This window comes from Triticum urartu, chromosome 4A (assembly GCF_056163025.1).
Source record: "Triticum urartu cultivar PI428250 chromosome 4A, HENAU_Tu73, whole genome shotgun sequence".
Lineage (NCBI taxonomy): Eukaryota > Viridiplantae > Streptophyta > Magnoliopsida > Poales > Poaceae > Triticum > Triticum urartu.
In genome coordinates, this window is record NC_141876.1 from 248,645,210 (window position 1) to 248,669,445 (window position 24,236).

General features: G+C 43.0%; 1 long non-coding RNA gene across 12 annotated transcripts; it reads right to left on the reverse strand.

Moving 5' to 3' along the window:
- Positions 1-5,972: 5,972 nt before the first annotated feature.
- On the reverse strand, positions 5,973-11,581 carry LOC125551615 (uncharacterized). 12 transcript variants are annotated; one of them, XR_015600880.1, is made up of 5 exons: positions 11,126-11,581; positions 10,905-11,030; positions 8,533-10,775; positions 7,972-8,134; positions 5,973-7,885 (listed from the first exon to the last, which is right to left on the reverse strand). It is a non-coding gene; the product is annotated as an uncharacterized LOC125551615 (long non-coding RNA). The 12 variants fall into 12 exon arrangements; XR_015600879.1 differs by having other exon boundaries at positions 8,533-10,772; positions 10,905-11,035; XR_015600877.1 differs by having other exon boundaries at positions 10,905-11,035.
- Between the last annotated feature and the right edge of the window lie 12,655 nt (positions 11,582-24,236).

Here is a 24,236-nt window from a genome sequence, read left to right on the forward strand (position 1 = left end):
GAAATAACCATTATATATGAAATTTAATTACACATGGTTTTTCGCTTCCGTGAAGGATGGAGTTATGTTTAATGTCTAACTTTCACATTTTGTTGTGTATGGATCCATAGTTGATGACCAAGTTATTGTTTATGTGTGTTATTTGACTGTCAATCTGTAGGTTGTTGTATATAATGGCTGAGAAGTCCATTGTGTGTGCATGTTCGATACGAGATATGGTAGCATATGGAAAGAATATCTGCAAAGCTATATATAGTTCAAATTTAGATTTGAGCTACATTGTTGCATTTGTTCATTTTATTGAAATAATTGTGTCCTAATTAGAATGACCGGGAAAATTTGCTTTTATTATTATACGTGCGTTGCACGTGCACGCTTACTAGTCTATCCCTAATAATAAAGCACGGATTGACTCCGTGGGTTCACTGTCACAATACGCTTTCTTTTCATGAATTTACGCTTTCAGTTTTTTTTCTGTAACACATCTATATTTATTTACCATATCCAAAGTGGAACTAATCTATCTGTATATATCCCGGCTGCGTTGTAGTTTTCCCCCGCCGATCCGGGAGCCCCTTGCCCCGCCGCCTTCGCGCTCGGCCTCGCCACCGGCTGCCGCGCCGCCGGACCTCCACGCCTCGCACCCCTCTCCCTGCTCTCCCTCTTCTCCGTTTCCTTCCCCTCTGTTTCTCTCTCACACACAAGGACTGCCTCTCACTTCTTCTACAGGAGCAGCCATGGCCAATGACTAACGCCGCCTCGCCCGGATCAGGCCGGAATCGACCTCCTGCAGCCGGATCCGCGCCATCCCGACCTCGCCGGCCTTCCTCCCTGTCTTCATCGCGATCCATCACCGGGCTCGAAGACAATCCCATTATGTAGCAGCAACCGCTGCCGCCGCCAGCAGCAGCAACAGCAACAGGCGCGGCCGAGATCGGCGGAGACGGGGGAGCATGCACGCGCTCCCCGACTCACCCCATCTGCGCGCACGTTCGCCATCGTAGGCGCCGGCGGCTACCACGCCCCGGAGGTGCTGGACACATGGCAGCCCACGCTGAAGGCGGACGTCTACTCCCTGGGAGTGCTCCTACTGGAGCTCCTTACCTGCAAGTCCCCGACACACGCATCCATGCAGGACGATGTCGGCGGCGCGCTCGACCTGCCGTACGTCGTTGGTACAGTCGGTGGTGCGCGAGGAGTGGATGGCTGAGGTGTTTGACGTGGAGCTCGTGCGGCTGGGCGCCATCACCGATGAGGAGATGGCTGCGCTGCTGCAGGCACCCGTAGAGCTATGGGCATAGAGGCAGCAACTCGAAACTCCATGGTTTGCACACAGCAGCACAACGCCACGGTCTGCATGCGGCATGACCAACTCCACTCAGATTAAAATTATGTAGCTGTATACGATCCTCCCTTTTGTTCAGGTTTCCATGATTTTTTCAGTTGAATTCAGTTGCAGATTCATTCAACTCATCTCCATTGCCACACACAGAAAGGCTCTGATTTTTATTTTTCTCTGCAAATTGTAACCATTGTTCATATCACACTAAGCAGGCACCACTTGTCAATTTTAGTAGAGTCTGTACATTGGGTCGTTGAGTATGACAGCTGAGCGGCCTCTGCTGATATGAAAATTCTTCCAGAATCTGGTAAGAAATTTCCATAGGACGTATATTCAGCTCCTGAGAAGTACTTAAACATCAAAGGATTGCATACTTTATATGTAAATATCTTACTCAGAAAAGTAGATCATGGAAGAGTCATCTGTACAGTCATTTTGAAGATTATGTTACCCAAATTACAACTCACATTAGAAAAAAAAACTGAGCATCTGCAGCTTTCTTCCTGAGATTGCAAAAGAAAATTAAGACAACATGCATGCTGGTGTCCTGCAATTAGTAAGTCATATCTAGAAAACCCAAAGTAAAACTGATATATGTCAAATGACCCATATTTAGGGTGGTTTTATCAGAGAGAGTATCGTGTATGGTTCACACAGACTCCAGATGTGGCACCTCTTGGAAAATTCTATTGTATGAATGAGGATCCTACATTTCCTTTGATCCGAACCTTTGGTACACAATTTTAAAGGTTTCATCATAATAAAAACTGACAGTCTTTATACAGTAATCTGAACATTTTGTGGGTTGCCGGACAACTTTGTTCTCCAGTATAGGTGGCGTATGTTTGTGCAAAATGATCATGTAAGGACATCTGGTAACTTTATTCTTTTGTGAAGGTTGATTTACTTGATGGAGAAAACTTACATTTCCTCTAAACAAGTGAACATGACATGTGTGATGTTCAAAAAAAGGAGTTTTCGTGTGTTGGCTGGCAGCCCTAATGAACTTTAGACATGTATCCGAGGTTTCGTTGGCTGTAAACCAGTACGGTCAACAATTTGAGTTTTAGCTTTCTACCAAAAAAATAGAACTTAACTACCGGTACCTTCAGATTTAGAATATTCCTCTGCTTTGGGACGGATGGTGGTTATTTGTAGTGATTGGGATAAACTCTGTACATCGACTACACGTGAATTTACCAATCTGATTAAATGAGTGGAGGTTCACAAAGTGCACATGTATAAACCTTTCGTCCATCACCTTAGTGACATGTAATAATTTTGTAAAGGTTACAATGATGCACCATTTAGAAGTAGCAGTTATTAAACTCTCAAAGAATATGCTGCAAAGTGGAAGGCACCGATCGAATTCCTCAGGACATTCATCCCTCTCCACCCACAACGCTCTCATCGTCTGCTAAATGGACCAAAATGATGTTTGGAATTGCTTGCTGCTGCAATTGTTATTCTAGGTTGGTTTGTTTGCTGCTACTATTACTTAAGATTATTGATATTGCTAATTTTTCTGGTTCAGAAACATAAATTTACTCGGAGTAATACCGGCCCCATGTCATGAGCTCATGCGCAATTCTCAAATGATCCATCTTTTTTCACATGAGCGTCAATTGTCCCACGACACAGTTTCTCATGATCAATGTTTTCTCCCGTTGCAACGCACGGGCATTTGTGCTAGTCTTTCCCTAATAATAAAGCATGGATTGACTCCGTGGGTTCACTGTCACAATACGCTTCTTCTCGTGAATTTACGCTTTCACTTTGAATTTAAATATATACATGAGGTGGTACTAAAAAATCGCTTGGTTCGTCCATCCGTTTTCCCCTTCTTTTCTCTTTGGTAGGCGTTGGGTCACCCGTCGCCCACCTAGGCCACAGCCCGTAGAATCCAGACGAGACACGATGGGAGCCGGCCCAGTCAATCAAGAGAGGAGGCAAAAACTTCCGCTGATCGTACTCCCTACTTCTGTTAGGTCCTCGATGGCATCGAACAGAGCTAGCCCATTATTGTGTAAAGAAAACTGATTTGAACTGCTATCAAAAGTACCACCTCGCTTTGTTATGTCCCATCATACCAATTTATATACGTCATTGAATTAAAATTCGTAAGAAGCCTCGAGCGTACATGGATCAACATGAGATACATCTTTGAGATGAAAAGCTGATGCAAACGACCTAGCTAGGGTATTCGTCATCCTCGCAACACCAGCATCCGCCGTCACCCCGCCCGCCGGTCACCGTCAATAGCATCAGATGCTTCCGGTGAGCGGCCTTGCATCGGATGCTTCCGGCGAGCAACCCCGCGTGGCTGGCGCTCCCGCCGGTGACCAGCCTTGCTTTTGCAGCCGCCCCATTGTTGCTACCCCCATACGAGAGAGTCGCGCGAGAACGCTTGCCGCTGCTGCAACTTCTCGCCGCCGTCAGCTAATTTCCGTCAAACACACCATGGCTGGATTTGTGCTTGCAGAGAGAGCATGGTTGTTGCTGGATATGGCGTGAGCTTGCACAAGCCTTGGCGGTGGCTCTTGCTTGCGCATCAGTGGGGTTCCAGAGATAAGGGGAGAGAAGGGAGGAAGGAAATTGGGGATGACGGGGACAAGAAGGGACGGCTATGAAGATAAGGTCAACAAGGGACAGCGGTCCGTGCGCCAGACGACACGCGTCACCCGCGCGAGACTACTGGTGGGACAAGCCTATGGCCGCTTTTCTCGCAAAAAAAGTGTACGGCGCTTGAAAACAAGCAATTCCCGTAGGATAGGATTAGATTTAGCTAGATTTGGTAATACTCCTATATAACTAGGTAACCTCGTGTAAACTTTCAACTAAATCAAATCGTCGTGCATGCATTTTTACATAATTGCCGGGTTTGGTACGACATTCTTTTTTAAGTTGGATTTGCATATGTTTGTGTTTTTTATGTACTCATACTTTTTTTATGTACTCATACTAACTACACAGGTCACGACACATACGGCACAAACATATATGTCTAGACGTCCAATGAAATAAATACATAAATTATCTTCAGGAGCTGCTGATCTCGATGTCAAAACATAGGCATTTACGTGTTATGGCCACGGCTGATCTCGATTTATACGAGTGCATAATAAATCATCAATGTCAAAACATAGACATTTACATGTTATGGCCACGGAGTGTTTAGTTATTCTCAATAAAGCTAAAGTTGTTGTTCCGAATCAGAAAGAAGATGCAATGTTTGATGTCCCTGAAGATGGTCACGTTGAAGGTGTGGTATGGAGGAACATGGCAACCACCTTAAACATCCTTTTGACCCAAAATTGATGCTATGGAGAAAAAAGAACAATTGCATCCAGATAAAATTATTTTGAAAGTGTTGTATATATATGATATTTTTACTGTCTAATGTCAATACAATACTTAATCTGCTGGTGTGGTATATGCTTTGTCACTAGGCATTAACAGACTGATCTACAACATCGTACTGAAATTTGTCGGACAAAAAACATGGTGTATATAGCAATGCTCTTACTTTAATATCATTTTTCCGCTTTCTAAATTACTTCAAAAAACATGATACTCTAGCACGCAAACAACACATATATTATTATACTTATGTCTAGCGTAATTAAATTTATTTATAATTCGCTACATATGCTCTATTTATGATCCAAAATTTATATTAGCTTTTAATCAACACCAGATTCATACAGTATACATGCAGGCAAGCAATTTTGATGGCAATCTCGAGTCATGGATGCTAAGAAACAAAAAAGGAAAAGAGATAGAGAGCAGTATGCACAGATGACCAATGAAGATAAATAGGAAAAACTGAAAAACCGTCGTAAAGCCTATCATTTCAAAAAAGAATTAAATATTGGCCCCAGTTGCAAAAAATACACACAAGGGACGAAGAAATATTCAAACATGAAGCCAACACAGAAGATAAAAAGGTGCGCACGGGAAAGGCAGAAATAGACAAATATGCAACCAGAATAAAAAAAGAAAGCTAGAATAGAACAAATTACAGCTAACCGTGAATTGAGACGCAACACACTAAACAAAAATTCAAGTGTGATGGAAAATCTGCATATAAACCACAGAACAGAATAGTACATGAATGAGGACTTCACGATTAGCATGCACATACACAACATGCTTGGACGTTAAGCGAAGTATACGCCATTTTTACTATATGATATCAGTAACTCAACATAATTGTCGTGTGTATGATTTTTTTATTATCAGTACGATGCTTCATTTACTTGTGAGAAAACGTCATATTGAAGTCAGATGAAAGACATCATGTGTTCTTTTACTTCAAAATCATTTGAATTAGTAACTGAACTCTTGAAGAATGTGCTTTAAAGTCAAGAAAAATGCACCCGGTGGAAGTCCTCCGTGCACCCCTCTCTCTCCAACCACTGGCCATCCAACCCGTAGCAACGCACGGGTATGTTTCCTAGTGATTACCAAAAATACTTGCTACTACGTAAAGGTACACTTGACTACTCATGTACGTGTGTGATAAGCACCGGATAGCACTTGCTGAATATCAATTATGTAATACAGTGAGAGTATCCATCTTCGTCGTAAACATACTGGCCATGAGAACATTTTAAGCACGGAGGGAATATATATGTTATAATGACACAAAGATAGAACAATATATGGAATACACCCTTGCATACCTCTTTTCCTTCAGCTACAAAGGATACCCTCGGATCTGTCATCGTTATTGGACTGAGCGAGGAAACAGTTAAGCATACAGGAATTATCTAATTAATGGAGCAACATGTAGGATCACATACTAATAAACTTGGTCAGTGTCATCTACACTCGGTCATTCAGTCTCCCCCTCATTAGATTTTCTAAAAGAGAACCTCCTCTCTGAATTCTATTAACAGAAACCAAAAGTTCATCTACAGCATGAAGAAAACTAAAAAGGGAAGAAGAAAACAGAAATAGGAACATTCAGGTAACCCCAGAGGGCACCCAAAACCCACAGATATCTAGGATCCGGGGTTTGCCCTTTCAGCAGCTGCGCAATAGAAACAAAATATTTCATCGCTAGATGAGAGTGAACATACTCGCAAAAGCAGTCACCAACAAGCAGGAACAGTCCACAAATGGCAAGAGTGGCTTTAAAGTTTGATTCCTCTGTTCACTTTAATTGCTTTTAAGCTGCCAGTCAAACGACTCTAGGTCGCCATCTTTGAGATGCTCGAAAGACATGATTTGTCACTTGCTCGAAGAGCTTTACTCCCCAAATCAGCACTAATCTGCAAAATTGACCATCAGTTTAACCAAATAACAAACCACATGAATCAGAACAAAAGTATCAGACACCGCATTTATTCTCAAAACAGGCCTCATTCATAAACCTCCAAATCGTCAATACAGCAGCCAACCCCACTGCAATACAAAAAATTGTCTTGATTTTTTCAATCTAAGCCCTCAGAACCTAAAGAAGTCATGATCACTATAAGGTACAGTTTTTCAGATTAAAAGTGAATTGCAAAATGGTTGAGATCAACTAAGTAGCCCATCTCCGCCATGTAACTAACATGCTTTATTGTTGTTCCACAGTTGAAAAGTATCTCCCCAAAGAGTCCATGTAAATCGCACTGATTCCCATATGATTTTAGGTTTAATGTAGCTGATTTGAACATTAACAAAACAATCACTGAAATAAGACTGACATATTGAATAGAAATATAGTTTGTGAACAATATGCTCGGGACAGATTCGGTAAGAGAAGAACAATCAAATAATATGACTTGTACCATTCACACTTAAAACTGACTAACAGAAAGGAAACCAGGAATAATTTTCCAACAATGTAATCATCAGGGATTCAACATCAAACACAGCTAACCCTACAGTTTGCGCTCAGTATGATCAATACGAATTCGACATGACAACCACAATTGAACATGAAGACTTGCAGGATTCACACATAAACTGCATAACGGATAGGAAACCATCTTAATAAACTGATATAAACTTAACAGATGAGATTGGAAGATGGAGAAGAAAGGGTCAGGGGAGAGGTTCAATTGGGTTGGTGCCTTTTTGAGATCAATATGCTCCTATACCTGGGTGGGGATGTCATGGCCTCGGCGGAGATCCGTGTAGGATTACGGGGCGCAGACGCGGGGCGCCTCGGTGGGGATGTCATGATGATCAATTGTATTTTACATACGAAAGGGGATTTATTCGGCCAAGAAATAAATAACTAAAAACTTCAGTAAAACGAAGGATAGGTTATGATGCATGGTACTGATTAAACCACATATATCAATGTACATACTTTTTTGTAGGCGCAAAAAGTAGGAGGTAATAAGCTACGTACCAGGTTGAAGCTCCCTACACATCCAAGGAATAAGGCCATCACAATCATCTATATTCAGCAAGTGCACACCGGCATCAGAGTTCTTGCCTGATCGTGACATGCCGCCATTCTCCAGTTACATATGATGTAATATGTATTCCGTCCCAACATAAGTGGGATGGAGGGAGTACTTGTTTACGAAGAACAATTTTCTTCTGTAATTACAATGCACGCACATCTTAGATGAGGTTCAACTGAATCTCAGTTCTATAAATTATGTAAAGATGCGAATTGGTGGCACCTTATTCTTCTTTTTCTTTTCTCTCGACGGGTTCCATCTATTCATCTGGACCATGCACCATCTCCCATAATTATGCCTTCAATCAATAAGCATGTGCATGCACAACCCTTTTGTCCCACTAATAGTTGTAGCAGCCCATGAGCCGTACCTGATCACCTTGAACCTAGTATGAAAAAGGAAAACATGTGAAGAATTTCTTCGTAATATACATGAGAAGATATATAAACTTCTTCCTATTCCTTGACTGAATATTTAGCACTGTATTTTTTGTTTGACATTCGGATCTTCACTTCTCATTCATTATAATCTGAATGATGCTCATAGTCTATTATGTTCATAGTCTATTATGCTCATATGGTAGTCCGATTGAATTCCACCATTCCAATTAGTCTCCAGAAGCATCTTAAGCCACAACTACTTATTACTCAGGCCTTGCAAGATATTATGTACTATATTTGTAAACTAATATAAGATCTTTTAGATCACAATTAGTTTACAGAGGGAGTACAACTCTAGCATATTTGCACATGATGATCTCATAAGAGGAGGAAGAACACATGCCTGCAAGGACAGATGAGACGCCCAGGGGATCTCGTGCTTGAGAGATCCTAGACAAATCTGCGATGTTCCCCTGAGGGAGAGAGTCGCGGATAGTGGACTCCTCTTCCCCATGAACCCCACTATCATCCTTTCTCCTCCCTCTTCCAGGAAATCCACCTCAAATTCCATGGATTCCTAACGGGGGTCACTCGAATTGACGGCTGGTTGCTCGGATTGGGTGCCGCGAGCTTGAAGATTGCAGGAGGTTGAAGACCGAGGAGGCTCAGAGTGGCGCCGAAGAAGACGGGAGCAGGTGCAGAGGGCAAGGAGATAGGGCGATAGACGACCGCGGAAGATGACCGGCCGCGCGTGCGGTGGCGATGGCGGCGGCAGTGCCGTACGTGTGTAGGCATCGAGGAGGAGAGGCCGTGCTAGTGGGTTTCTTTTTACAGAAAGATCTGCTCCCCCGTGCGTCAGCCCAACCCACGAACGAAACGTTTTTTCACCGTTGACATCGGATAGAAAAACGATGGCAACATTAGTACCACCTCGCGTATATGTATTAAATTCAAACTGAAAGCGTAAATTCATAGGAAGAAAGCGTATTGTGACGGTGAACAAGAGCCCGTGCGTTGCAACGGGTTAAAGAAACCACCAAAATTTGATGGGCCAAAAAAATGCATTAGCAATTGTAGGAAGTAAAACACATTTATAGAAGGACCAACATCCCAAATAATAGATCTTCAATCAAATTTCCAATAGTCAAATCATCCTCCGACAACACTGATATGGAAAGCTTAATTAGATATTTTGATGGCAGATTAATTAGAGAAATATTCAACAGAACTCACAACAAAAACCCAAAATGTCAATGTCCACCACTGTGTTGCATAGCTATTGTTCTTTTGGGATCATCATTGCATACTTTTAGAGCACCGTAATGCTGGCTATCACCATACTTTTTGATGATTCAGTTTATAATGCATGTTCAGAAATGCAAGCTCACCTTCTCCATGCATGGCCTCAACCGAGACTACGAGTCTACGATTGAGGAACAAAAATAAAAGAAGACCCGATCATCAGTTGAATAAAGTAAATACATGTGAACAATATAAAATTGACCAGAGGTATATTCGGCTATCTTATCATGAATAAAGAAGACCCAATATGAATTGCTACATATTTTATGGGATTGGAGAAAACAACGGGGTACACATATGTAGGCACCACAACTGCTCCTGATATGTACCACGTCCTCCTTTACCTCTCTGCCCCATCCAAGCGCATCCCATCTAAAGCACCCTGCCGGCTTCACCCTCGGCCTGCACCTCTCCGCTGCCTGGCTTTCGTAGCCGGCCACGGCGCACTGCACGAGCAGGCCGTCCTGGTCAACACAGCAGCGCGGCCGTGGATTTGATAGCGCCTCCCAGGGCCTGAAGCCAAGTGCACCTGACCATGCAAACGTTGCACTGGCACCTCCTCGAACCAGCACCACCGCCCCCGACATCACCCATCTACTCACTCCTAATCCTACTTTGCTAGGTGCAGCTAGCATATCTATTCATCTGTATGTAATTAAGCTAATTGATAACTGAAGAAAGAGCAGAATATATGAAACTACAAGAATTACTCCAGCATCATGTCCAAAAATTACTGTAACCAAGTTCAAGCCACCATGTTCAGGTATATGTAGTCAGCAACATGAAATTTCCTGGTTCAATCCTTTTCTAGTAACAACAAATTTTCAGAAAAAAAATAGACTGAAACATGGGCTTGTATCGCTGATTACCTGAAACATAATGCAAAATACATAAAAAAACATACAAAGTAGTTGGTTTAAAGACTCTAGTGCATATCAGCCAAGCTGAAATTATGAGCAATCAGAAAAAATAAAATGAAACAGGGGTAGATCCGAGGGGGGCAAATCAGCTGCATTCATTATACAGCAGTGCAAACAAAGGAAAATCAGATGAATTCACCGATCATACAGTGGTCTACCAACTACAGTAACATCAACAACTACTACTTGAGGAACACAGGCACCACAAGTTCACAACCAAAGCAGCAGGGCTGTTTTTGAGGGGGGCGAGGCATTACATACCTTTGCTGTAGCCGCGATATTAGACGGCTCGACGGATGTTCTTCTACCTCCGGCGAAGTTGAAGGCGACATGATGCTTTTCTCGTCCAAGTATTCCGAGATTTGATGGATTTTTCGGTCCAAGTACGCAACCTGATGGAGATTCCGGTCGAGGACCCTTCCTTCTTATAGGAGGGAAGTCCAATCCGGGTCAGGCAATCCATTGATTTGTGTTGGAGAAGGACAGTAGGACACGGTCACGAATTCAATCCAAATCAGACACGGAGCAGGATATCGGAGATTAAGAAGCTTACGTCGATGGAGGCCTGATTGGTTAGATCGTAGAGGACTGGCAGTGGAGACTCGATGTTACACAATGAAGCGAGCAAAATCGACGCCAACCACCAATCTGTATCATCCCATTCCCAGGTTGATGAAATCTATGCTGGAGATTTTGTAAGGATCAGCATTCAAACACAGAGCGGATCGAATAGGGCGAACGAAAGCGAGCAAGCGAGTAGAGAAACAGACTCACTTTTGCACGATGGCAACGCGGCCCTCTCGATGACGGCCGGGCGCACGGCGGCAGCCTCCTCGGGGGCCGTGAGGCGGGAGGTCCATCCCTTGAGAACCTGGGGGCCCCACGTCTCACCGACGGCGGTGAGCTGCATGACGCAGGTCCAGAGCAACATGGTCATGGCGGCGCGCACCATCCAGAGCTTCATCCGCGACCGTGCTGCGGACGACAACGGCGCTGGTGCACGGCATACTCACCATGCCTCCTCCACGAATGCTCTCCCTCCACCAGCAGTTCGAGCGCTCGCGCAGGGCGCGGTAGCCGCCGGCGACCGCGCAGACGGACGACGACGCGTAGGTGGTGTGGAGGAATAAGTCGGAGAGCGCCGCGCCGCCCTTCACCTTCTTGTCCTCCGCCGCCGCTCTGGAAAGGAAGCGGATAAGATACAATAAGGGGAAGGAGCACTGCGGGTTGAATATTCCAAATGACAGGGGTTTTATGCAAAAACGAATAATTATTTTTAGCAGATTTTTGGGCCACTGCCCAGACGGACGGGCTGAGGCCCAAGTGGCAACGCTTCAGCCATGTGAGACGATCTTAGGGCAAGGCCCAGGTAGTAGTGCGGACAACAGATCATGTACGTATGAAAATTTGGCGACGTGGTTCCCCGAATTAGTACCACCTCGTATATATGTTTTCAATTTAAACTGAAAGCGTAAATTCACAGGAAGAAAGCGTATTGTGACGGTGAACCCACGGAGTCAAACCGTGCTTTATTATTAGGGATAGACTAGTAAATATGTCCATGCGTTGCTACGGGTTGTTGTCCAAACCATGAACTATAGCCCGTGCATTGCAACAGTTTTACAAAATTAGTTATAGTTAGTTTACTTGTTATTTCATCAGATACATATTGCAAAAATAAAAATAACAGCTTATCAATAATCCAGAGAAATATATGCCACTTCCATTGATTATACAGGAACTGGTCAAAATTTATTATTAGATTTGGATCGAGATAAACTACTTTAGTTTCCCGAAAAGCAAAAAACTCCCTTCAAAATGTAGAATTAACTCTACATAAGATGCTCAATGGAAGCAAACATTTGTTATTTGTATAAGTTTATGCAAAACAAACTCACTGAAGTTACTCACCAAGATGCCCGATGCAATTCCAAAGCAGAAAACGGAATACAAACTCGTAAAACTCACAACAATGTCTGTATGCAAAGCCTCACAAGAGGTTTCTGCAATCTCACAAGATGCTGGGTTTAGTCTAGACGATCTTCTTCACAAGCATATTTTGTAAGCAACTACTACCTTTGATCCTCATGATGCAATGATTGCACACCAAATTTGTAGCTCTATTGGAATGTGTTGGTCTCGTTTATACCTTCGCATGATTGCGACTTTGGTTTACTTGTGCATGTATTCAGCGATGTACTGAATGTAAATAAGGCTATTTAGTGCCAGTCTGCCATTGCTTCTCAAGGCTTTAGTAAACAGACATATAATACCTCTTATTTATTTTATCTGAAGGTTCTTGTCGGATTCACAGTGTGAAAAAATGACAAAAAACTGACATTAAAATTTCTAAAAGTGGACAACTAAAGGAAATGTACAAACAAAATTTAATTTGTGTCAAGTAGGTCAAACCAGAACTATAAAATGTCATTTCTGAAATGTTTGCCAAGTATGTTATCAACATAAGAAAGGAGCCTTGCACTATGTTTTGACTGAAAGGTGCACATTGGTGACCTTAATGTAAATAACATGTCTTAAAATAGTTCATACAAGGGCTATAAAAACATATGAAGAACATAACCCTTCCAAGGTCAAATGGAGTTTTGAACCATTATCATAACCATGAAGATTCGAATCCCCAAAAATAGGGCAGTATTAAGATGTAGATTTCTAAAGTCGTTACACTGTTGTTTGTATCCCTATGGAAAACAAAATTTGAGTACAATTAAATCCTATTAACCTACTACAATAATTCAAAATAATCAACTAAATTGCATTTACCGAACATGAGAACTTATTCTTGGAAGATGTCAGAAAGGAGATCAAACACCATCAACAATAGGCTGTTTAGAAAATAAATGACATGTCAACTGGCATAGAAAATCTTTAAATCATGTTTGACATGAAAATTTGGCTATTACAAATGGCAACTAAATTACACCTGAGAAAGAAAACATCAAGAAGCTAGAGAGAACGGACATGAAAGAACCACCTGAACATACAATTGCACCAACAGGATAGAAATCCATCTCCATCGATCAAACTTGTTTTCACCCTGTCGTACGTAGTGGAGTACACATACGGCATATCTGATGCCATCGGTTCATCAATTGATTCAAAAGAAAAGTTCCGACCAAGCATGCATGAGCACATCCCAGGAGCTCCTAGCATTGACTTCCAACACCTATAACAGATTTTAATACCATGGAGCAGTATTTTCCATATGAGATCATCCTCACCTACTGGTCCAGTCACATGAATTTTTACAAGCCAATGCAACTTTTAACTGTCGGACTGAAACCACAAAGCTATAGGCCTGAAGAACAAAAGGCAAAAATCCTCAAATTAACTGACCGGCCACTTGTACTAGAATAACATATCTCTCCGTAGCGCATTATAGCATCATGTTAAACCAACCGGTGGCCAACATACCAGCTTTGACCAATCAAAAATAGATCCCATAGGAATCCCCAAAGAGCAACACTACAGCAGCAGATTACAACCTGATCAGAGATGCCAGCCCAAGGGCAAGGAGAGGAGGGCATACCTCGGTGGTGGTCGTCGAATCCTCATCTACTGGCCTACCTGCAGCTCGTCCAGAGAATATCGTAGATGTTGCTGCAAGAGCCCGACCCGCCGCACCGATGACCAGCAGTCCACCTGCAAGAGGGCGCAGGTGGAGGCCATGATGGCCCTCGTTGACGATGTCGCCTACCTCGCCGGCACCTAGCTCGCCACTGCCAAGGCCCACTGCAACATCAAACAACCAACAACGCTAAATTTTCCAATTGAAAGAAGCAAAGATTATTTAACAACAATAATTTTTTATCTCAAATTCAACATCCTTCAGAGCACCAGGGTCTCTATCTCTCTACCAATCTAAAGTTTCAAACGGTCCAATGCCAAAACCTCATAAAGTCACCACAAGGTTATCTTCTAATGTTTCGATTCGAAAGAAATCCCAAGAATTTCAGGTACCATTGACCTGAGCATGGAAGACAAAGCTTGTAAATGTCATGGTGATTTCACTCCTAATCGATGGCAGAATTCGTTTGAGAAATATATGCACAACAGAGGTACCGAAAAAATGATATAAACTGACCACGTCTAGGATTCTGATCTACAAAAATAGAAGACTTAATGTTTCTGGCTTGCTTTGAACTAATGCACCAAATGAAAACATTTGATGTGCCCTCCTATATAATAATTAGAAAACATAATTCTTTTACGAAGAAGAATAAATATTGTGTGTTGGACCATTCGGGTCGTTGGCATCAATTGTCAGTATTTTTTTAAGAGCGAGAACATCAACTATTGATCTTAAAATTACTTTATGTCCACTCAAAAGTATTAAAGCCACTCTTCACTTGCATGATCTACAAGTATCTGAACACTTCCTTATGGACTATATGGCTCGGAGGTCCATCTTAATAACGATCTAAAGTTAAAATGGAAGCAACTAAGGAAGCAGAAGTAGCCCGTTAGGAGCCCTAACTCAGAAACACGTAGATGCAGTTTCCTAATATAATCCAAATATATTTGAAAAGGTTGATTGTATTAAAACGGCAATAACCGACCATGAATAATAAATTTTGGAAATAGAAACAATGAAGTGCAAGTTAATCATACACCATGAGATGCGATAGATATATTAAGTTTGAATGTTTTCTTGTGCTGAAACAAACAAATGTGCATGCAGTTTTTTTTCAGCTTTAGCATGGGAGAACAGTACTTTGGCAGTGACTGAGTTTCTTCACCGGCACACTGATATTGACAATTACATATATTTGTTTCTACTGCATGTTAAATGAAAATTTTGATTAATTTGCGTACCTGTCTAACCTAGGATATCGCAATGCTCATAACAAATCTAATGACGTGTCTCACCTAACCTGCCAAACTCTGCTTTTTTCTTTCGGGGAAACCTGCCAAACTCTGTTATGATCAAATCTTTAAGATAGAGCTCCGGTCAAGTCAGTTGATTTAGAACCTTTTCAGTTTAGAGTTAGTAACATGTAGCGGCCAAGTTTTCTTATTTGTGTTGGCTTGTTGCCTTAATAAATGATCCTTTTCCAAAATAATATTATTACATACACATGGAGGCTAGGAAACAGAAAACTGTGTCTGAATGGATTGATAAATCTATCTATACGTTTGCATTATAACCTTAATCTAATGGAAGCAGAGAAATTCAAAGAAACTAATAATCTAAGAGCACATCATCAATCATGGAGGCGTTCTGTTTGAAGTTCGGTGTCATGTAGAAATTTAGAGCGCCTCGCTGCTGCTGTGCACAATTACAGGAATCCTACTGTTTCATTATAACTGTAGCATCTACTCCAAATACTGAATGATGGAATTAACCTATCAAATATTGAATGCAGCTAGTTTTGGGTTTTTAAATAGTTATTTGTCCTGACTAAAATAAGGATTTTGACATTGGTTGTAGTTTTGCGGCAAATTAATGATAGGCTGCAATTATGAATCCAAAATTTATATTAGTGCTAGAGCACAATCATTGTGCACAAAGTAAAGGAAAACAATTGGTATATACACGATACAGAAGAAATTGGAAGTATATAGTACACGGGTGCAATCAACATACAGAGAGGTCATGGACTTCGAAGAAATCTGCAACAAATCAAAGGAGACCGAGAGGGATGTGAGAGCTCACCCATTTGCCTGACACAAGAAATAGAAATTTTCTTAGTCTGTAGATTCAGTAAAGAAATTACAGTGAAACATAACATTCCAACTCTGCAAGACCACTAACAGTGGCGCATATACTCTCAGTTTTGATCATAATAAGCCAATAGCCCAAGATCAATTGCCAATCATGAACCTTCATGGTCCTGTAAAATAGCCTCTGTACCTCTCCATAGCACACTATAGCATCACATGAAGCCAGCTAGCGGCAAATAGACCAATTTTTACCTGCCAAATTTAGGTCCCGGATAAATCCTCTGCTCGCTCGTCGTCCATCCCTGCACGTCCTCCACATCAAATTAGCAGCAACTGCGTCAAAGTAGCAGCAGCAGCAGCATCAATCAACAAACAACAGGAAAGGAGCAGTACTATATGTAGCTAACAGCAGCGCAGCAGCCATCCCTCTCCCCTGCCCTCCCCGCACCAGCAGTGCACCAGACAGTCCTCGTCCTCATCGATCTCCCCCACTCCCGCAAATGTCCAACGCCCTGCTATACCTCCCCTTATTTATCCCCTAAAAAACCTAAACATGATTAGTTAGATAAAGGGAGACCAAGAACGAACGAGGAACGAACCTGGAGCAGCCGGAGACGCGGCTGCGAAGCCCTACCCGAAACCCTAGCCATGGGGGATGGGCTTGCGAGCGGGCGGTAGAGGACGGGAGCGGAGACTCTGGCCGGAGGGGAGGGAGGCATGGACCGTGGGGAGCTCGGGGGCGTGCTGCACGGCGCCGGAGGTCACCGGAGAAGCGGCCGACGTGGGTGGTGTTGGAAATATGCCCTAGAGGCAATAATAAATTGGTTATTATTATATTTCCTTGTTCATGATAATCGTTTATTATCCATGCTAGAATTGTATTGATAGGAAACTCTGATACATGTGTGGATACATAGACAACACCATGTCCCTAGTAAGCCTCTAGTTAACTAGCTCGTTGATCAATAGATGGTTACGGTTTCCTGACCATGGACATTGGATGTCGTTGATAACGGGATCACATCATTAGGAGAATGATGTGATGGACAAGACCCAATCCTAAGCCTAGCACAAAGATCGTGTAGTTCGTATGCTAAAGCTTTTCTAATGTCAAGTATCATTTCCTTAGACCATGAGATTGTGCAACTCCCGGATACCGTAGGAGTGCTTTGGGTGTGCCAAACGTCACAACGTAACTGGGTGGCTATAAAGGTACACTACAGGTATCTCCAAAAGTGTCTGTTGGGTTGGCACGAATCGAGACTGGGATTTGTCACTCCGTGTAAACGGAGAGGTATCTCTGGGCCCACTCGGTAGGACATCATCATAATGTGCACAATGTGATCAAGGAGTTGATCACGGGATGATGTGTTACGGAACGAGTAAAAGAGACTTGCCGGTAACGAGATTGAACAAGGTATCGGAATACCGATGATCGAATCTCGGGCAAGTATCGTACCGCTAGACAAAGGGAATTGTATACGGGATTGATTAAGTCCTTGACATCATGGTTCATCCGATGAGATCATCATGGAGCATGTGGGAGCCAACATGGGTATCCAGATCCCGCTGTTGGTTATTGACCGGAGAGTTGTCTCGGTCATGTCTGCATGACTCCCGAACCCGTAGGGTCTACACACTTAAGGTTCGATGACGCTAGGGTTATAGGGAAAGTATGTACGCGGTTACCGAATGTTGTTTGGAGTCCCGGATGAGATCCCGGACGTCACTAGGAGTTCCGAAATGGTCCGGAGGTAAAGATTAATATATAGGAAGTATGGTTTTGGCCACCGGAAGTGTTCCGGGCATCACCGGTAGTGTACCGGGACCACCGGAGGGGTCCGGGGGTCCACCGGGTGGGGCCACCAGCCCCGGAGGCCTACATGGGCCAATAGTGGGAAGGGACCAGCCCCTAGGTGGGCTGGGGCGCCTCCCACCAAGGCCCAAGGCGCCTCCAAGAGGGGAGGGGGGCAAACCCTAGGGCAGATGGGCCCTAAGGCCCACCTCAGGTGCGCCTCCCCCTCTCCCCCTTGTGGCCGCCACCCTAGATGGGATCTAGGGCTGCCGCCACCCCTAGGGAGGAAACCCTAGGTGGGGGCGCAGCCCTCCCTCTCCCCCTATATATAGTGGAGGCAAAGGGGCAGCACAACACATGAAGTTCCTCCCCTGTTGGCGCAGCCCTACCCCTCTCCCTCCTTGTCTCTCGTAGTGCTTGGCGAAGCCCTGCTGGAGTCCCGCGCTCCTCCACCACCACCACGCCGTCGTGCTGCTTCTGGATGGAGTCTTCCCCAACCTCTCCCTCTCCCCTTGCTGGATCAAGGCGTAGGAAACGTCACCGGGCTATACGTGTGTTGAACGCGGAGGTGTCGTCCGTTCGGCACTAGGATCATCGGTGATTTGGATCACGACGAGTACGACTCCATCAACCCCGTTCACTTGAACGCTTCCGCTTAGCGATCTACAAGGGTATGTAGATGCACTCTCTCTCCCTCGTTGCTAGATGACTCCATAGATTGATCTTGGTGATGCATAGAAAATTTTAAATTTCTGCTACGTTCCCCAACAGTGGCATCATGAGCTAGGTCTATGCATAGTTTCTATGCACGAGTAGAACACAAGTTGTTGTGGGCGTCGATATTGTCAATTTACTTGCCGTTACTAGTCTTATCTTGATTCGGCGGCATCGTGGGATGAAGCGGCTCGGACCGACCTTACACGTACTCTTACGTGAGACTGGTTCCACCGACTGACATGCACTAGTTGCATAAGGTGGCTAGCGGGTGTCTGTCTCTCCCACTTTAGTCGGATTGGATTCGATGAAAAGGGTCCTTATGAAGGGTAAATAGAAATTGGCATATCACGTTGTGGTTTTGGCGTAGGTAAGAAACGTTCTTACTAGAAACCTATAGCAGCCACGAAAAAACTTGCAACAACAATTAGAGGACGTCTAACTTGTTTTTGCAGCATATGCCTTGTGATGTGATATGGCCAAAAGGATGTGATGAATGATATATGTGATGTATGAGATTGATCATGTTCTTGTAATAGGAATCACGACTTGCATGTCGATGAGTATGACAACTGGCAGGAGCCATAGGAGTTGTCTTAATTTATTTATGACCTGCATGTCAACATAAACGTCATGTAATTACTTTACTTTATTGCTAAAGCGTTAGCCATAGTAGTAGAAGTAATAGATGACGAGACAACTTCAAGAAGACACAATGATGGAGATCATGGTGTCATGCCGGTGACAGCGATGATCATGGAGCCCCGAAGATGGAGATCAAAAGGAGCAAAATGATATTGGCCATATCATGTCACTATTTGATTGCATGTGATGTTTATCATGTTTTACATCTTATTTGCTTAGAACGACGGTAGCTTAAATAAGATGATCCCTCACTAAAATTTCAAGAAAGTGTTCCCCCTAACTGTGCACCGTTGCGAAGGTTCGTTGTTTCAAAGCACCACGTGATGATCGGGTGTGATAGATTCTAACGTTCGAATACAACGGGTGTAAGCCAGATTTACACATGCAATACACTTAGGTTGACTTGACGAGGCTAGCATGTACAGACATGGCCTCGGAACACGGAAAACCGAAAGGTCGAGCATGAGTCATATAGAAGATACGATCAACATGAGATGTTCACCGTTGATGACTAGTCCGTCTCACGTGATGATCGGACACGGCCTAGTCGATTCGGATCATGTTTCACTTAGATGACTAGAGGGATGTCTATCTGAGTGGGAGTTCATTAAATAATTTGATTAGATGAACTCAATTATCATGAACATAGTCTAAATTATCTTTGCAAATATGTTGTAGATAAATAGCTCATGTTGTAGCTCCCTGTTTCAATACGTTCCTAGAGAAAGATTAAGTTGAAAGATATTGTAAGCAATGATGCGGACTGGGTCTGTAGTCCGAGGAGTGTCCTCACTACTACACAGAAGGCTTACGTCTTTGATGCACCGCTCAATGTGCAAACCCCTACAACGTCGTCTGTGGATGTTGTGAACACCTGACAGACACATCCTGATGACTACTTGATAGTTTAGTGCACCATACTTTACGGCTTAGAATTGGGATTCCAATGACGTTTTGAACGCCATAGAACATATGAGATGTTCCAAGAGCTGAAATTGGGATTTCAGGCTCATGCCCGTGTTGAGAGGTGTGAGACCTCTGACAAGTTCTTTTGCCAACAAGATGGAGGAGAATAGCTCAGCTAGTGAGCATGTGCTCAGAATGTCTGGGTGCTACAATCACTTAAATCAAGTGGGAGTTAAACTTCCAGATAAGATAGTGATTGATAGAGTTCTCTAGCCACTATCACTAAGCTACTAGATCTTTGTGATGAACTATGACATGCAAGGGATGGAGTTGATCCCGGAGCTGTTCGCGGTGCTTAAGACTGCAAAAGGTAGAAATCAAGAAGGAGCATCAAGTGTTGATGGTTTAACAAGACCACTGGTTTCAAGAAGGGCAAGGGCTAGAAGGGAAACTTTATGGATGGCAAACCAGTTGCCGCTCCAGTGAAGGAACCCAAGGTTGAACCCAAACCCGAGACTAAGTGCTTCTATTGTAAGGGGAACGGTCACTGGTAGTGGAATTACCCCAAATGCATGGTAGATAAGAAGGCTGGCAACTTCAACAAAGTATATACGTGTTATTAATGTGTACCTTACTAGTACTCCTGGTAGCACCTGGGTATTGGATACCGGTTCAGTTGCTATTATTGGTGACTTGAAGCAAAAGCAATGGACTAAACGGAGACTGGCTAAGGGCGAGGTGACGATGTGTGTTGGAAGTGTTTCCAAAGTTGATGAGATCACCATCGCATGCTCCATCTGCCTTCGGGATTAGTATTGAACCTAGATAAATGTTATCAGGTGTCTACGTTGAGCATGAATATGATTAGATCATGTTCATTGCAATATGGTCATTCATTTAAGTTAGAGAATAATGGTTATTCTGTTTACATGAATGATACCTTTCATGGTCATGCACCCTATGTGAATGGTTCATTGAATCTCGGTCGTGGTAATACACATGTTCATGCCAAAAGATGTAGAGTTAATAATGATAGTACCACTTTATTGTGGCACCGCCGCTTAGGTCATATCAGGATGACTAAGACCCCGTTCTCAAGTACAATGAAACGAGCAAGTGACTTGTTGGAAATCATGCATGCTGATGCGTGTGATCCAATGAAAATTGAAGCGTGCGGTGGATATCGCTATTTTCTCATCTTCACTGACGATTTGAGTAGATATAGGTATATTTACTTAATGAAGCACAAGTCTGAAACGTTTGAAAAGTTCAAGCGATTTCAGAGTGAAGTTAAGAATCATCATAACAATAAGATCATGTTCCTACGATCTGATCAAAAGGGGATTTTCTGAGTTGTGAGTTTGGCAATCACTTAAGACATTGTGGAATTGTTTCACAGTTGAAGCCACCTGGAACACCACTGGGTTATGGTGTGTCCGAACGTCGTAATCAAACCTTATGAGATATGGTGCGATCTATGATGTCTTTTACCGATCTACCGTTTTCATTTTGAGGATATGCATTAGAGACAGCTGCATTCACTTTAGATAGGACACCATCTAAGTCCGTTGAGACGATGTCATATGAACATTGGTTTGGAAAGAAACCAAAGTTGTCGTTTCTTAATGTTTGGGGCTGCGATGCTTAAGGCTTCAGCCGGAGAAGCTCGAACCCAAAGCGGACAAACACATCTTCATAGGATACCCAAAGGTGACAGTTGGGTACACCTTCTATCTCAGATCCGAGGGCAAATTGTTTGTCGCTAAGAACGGTTCCTTTCTCGAGAAGGAGTTTCTCTCGAAAGAATTGAGTGGGAGGAAGATAGAACTTGATGAGGTTGTCGAACCTTTACTTCAACCAGAGAGTGATGCAACACAGAAAGATGTTTTCTGTGGTGCCTACGTCTGTTGAATAGGAAGTTAATGATAGTGATCATGAAGCTTCGGATCAAGTTGCTATCGAACCTCGTAGGTCGACAAGGATATGTACTACTCCTAAGTGGTACGGTAATCCTGTCTTAGATATCATGTTGTTAGACAACAATGAACCTACGAGCTATGGAAAAGCGATGGTGGGCCCGTATTTCGACAAATGGTTAGAAGCCATGAAATCCGAGATAGGATCCATGTATGGACTTTGGTGGACTTGCCCATTGATCGGCAACCCATCGAGATAAATGGATCTTTAAGAAGAAGACGGACGTGGGCGGTAATGTTACCTTCTATGAAGCTCGACTTGTGGGAAAGAGTCTTTTCACAAGTTCAAGGAGTTGACTACGATGAGAATTTCTCACCCGTAGCGATGCTTAAGTCCGTCGGAATCATGTTAGCATTAGCCGTGTTTTTCGATTATGAAATCTGACAGATGGATGTCAAAACAAGTTTTCTTACCAGTTTTCGTAAGAAAAAATTGTATGTGATACAATAAAAGGTTTTGTCGATCCTAAGGATGCTAAAAGGTATGCTGGCTCCAGCGATCCTTCTATGGACTAGACCAAGCATCTCGGAATCGGAATATATGCTTTGATGGAGTGATCAAAGCTTTTAGGTTTATACAATGTTTGCTAGAAACTTGTATTTACAAGAAAGTGAGTGGGAGCACTACAACATTTCTGATAAGTATATGTGGATGACATATTGTTGATCCGAAATAATGTAGAATTTCTGGAAAGCATAAATGGTTGTTTGAAGAGTATTTTTTTTCAAAGGAAGACCTGGATAAAGCTGCTTACATACCGGGCATCAAGATCTATAGAGATAGATCAGGACGCCTGATGATACTTTCAAAGAACGCACACCTTGACATGTTTTTGAAGGAGTTCAAAATAGATCAGTCAAAGAAGGGGTTCTTACCTGAGTTGTAAGGTGTGAAGTTGAGTAAGACTCAAAAATTGACCACGGCAGAAGAAAGAGGAAGGACGAAGGTCGTCCCCTATGCTCTTGTCATAGGCTCTATACGGTATGCCATGCTGAGTACTGCATGTGTGCCTTGCCACATGTCTGGCAAGAGGGTACAAAGGTGATCTAGGAATGGATCACCAGATAGCGGTCAAAATTGTCCTTAGAGGAATAAGGAAATGTTTCTCGGTTATGGAGGTGATAAAGAGTTCGACATAAAGAATTACGTCGATGCAAGCTTAACACCTATCCGGATAGCTCTGAGTAAAGATACCGGATACGTATAATGGAGCAACAATTTGGAATAGCTCCAAGTGGAACGTGGTAGCATCATCTATGATATGACACAAAGTTTTGGGAAGTACATAGGGATCTGAATATGGCGAGACCCGTTGACTACAACCTCTCACAAGCATAACATGATCAAACCCAGAACTCTTTGAGTGTTTATCACATAGTGATGTGAACTAGATCATTGAGTCTAGTAGACTCTTGGATGTTGGTCACATGGCGATGTGACCTGTGAGTGTTAATCACATGGCGATGTGAACTAGATTATTGACTCTAGTGCAAGTGGGAGACTGTTGGAAATATGCCCTAGAGGCAATAATAAATTGGTTATTATTATATTTCCTTATTCATGATAATCGTTTATTATCCATGCTAGAATTGTATTGATAGGAAACTCAGATACATGTGTGGATACATAGACAACACCATGTCCCTAGTAAGCCTCTAGTTGACTAGCTCGTTGATCAATAGATGGTTACGGTTTCCTGACCATGGACATTGAATATCGTTGATAGCGGGATCACATCATTAGGAGAATGATGTGATGGACAAGACCCAATCCTAAGCCTAGCACAAAGATCGTGTAGTTCGTATGCTAAAGCTTTTCTAATGTCAAGTATCATTTCCTTAGACCATCAGATTGTGCAACTCCCGGATACCGTAGGAGTGCTTTGGGTGTGCCAAACGTCACAACGTAACTGGGTGGCTATAAAGGTACACTACAGGTATCTCCAAAAGTGTCTGTTGGGTTGGCACGAATCGAGACTGGGATTTGTCACTCCGTGTAAACGGAGAGGTATCTCTGGGCCCACTCGGTAGGACATCATCATAATGTGCACAATGTGATCAAGGAGTTGATCACGGGATGATGTGTTACGGAACGAGTAAAAGAGACTTGCCGGTAACGAGATTGGACAAGGTATCGGAATACCGATGATCGAATCTCGGGCAAGTA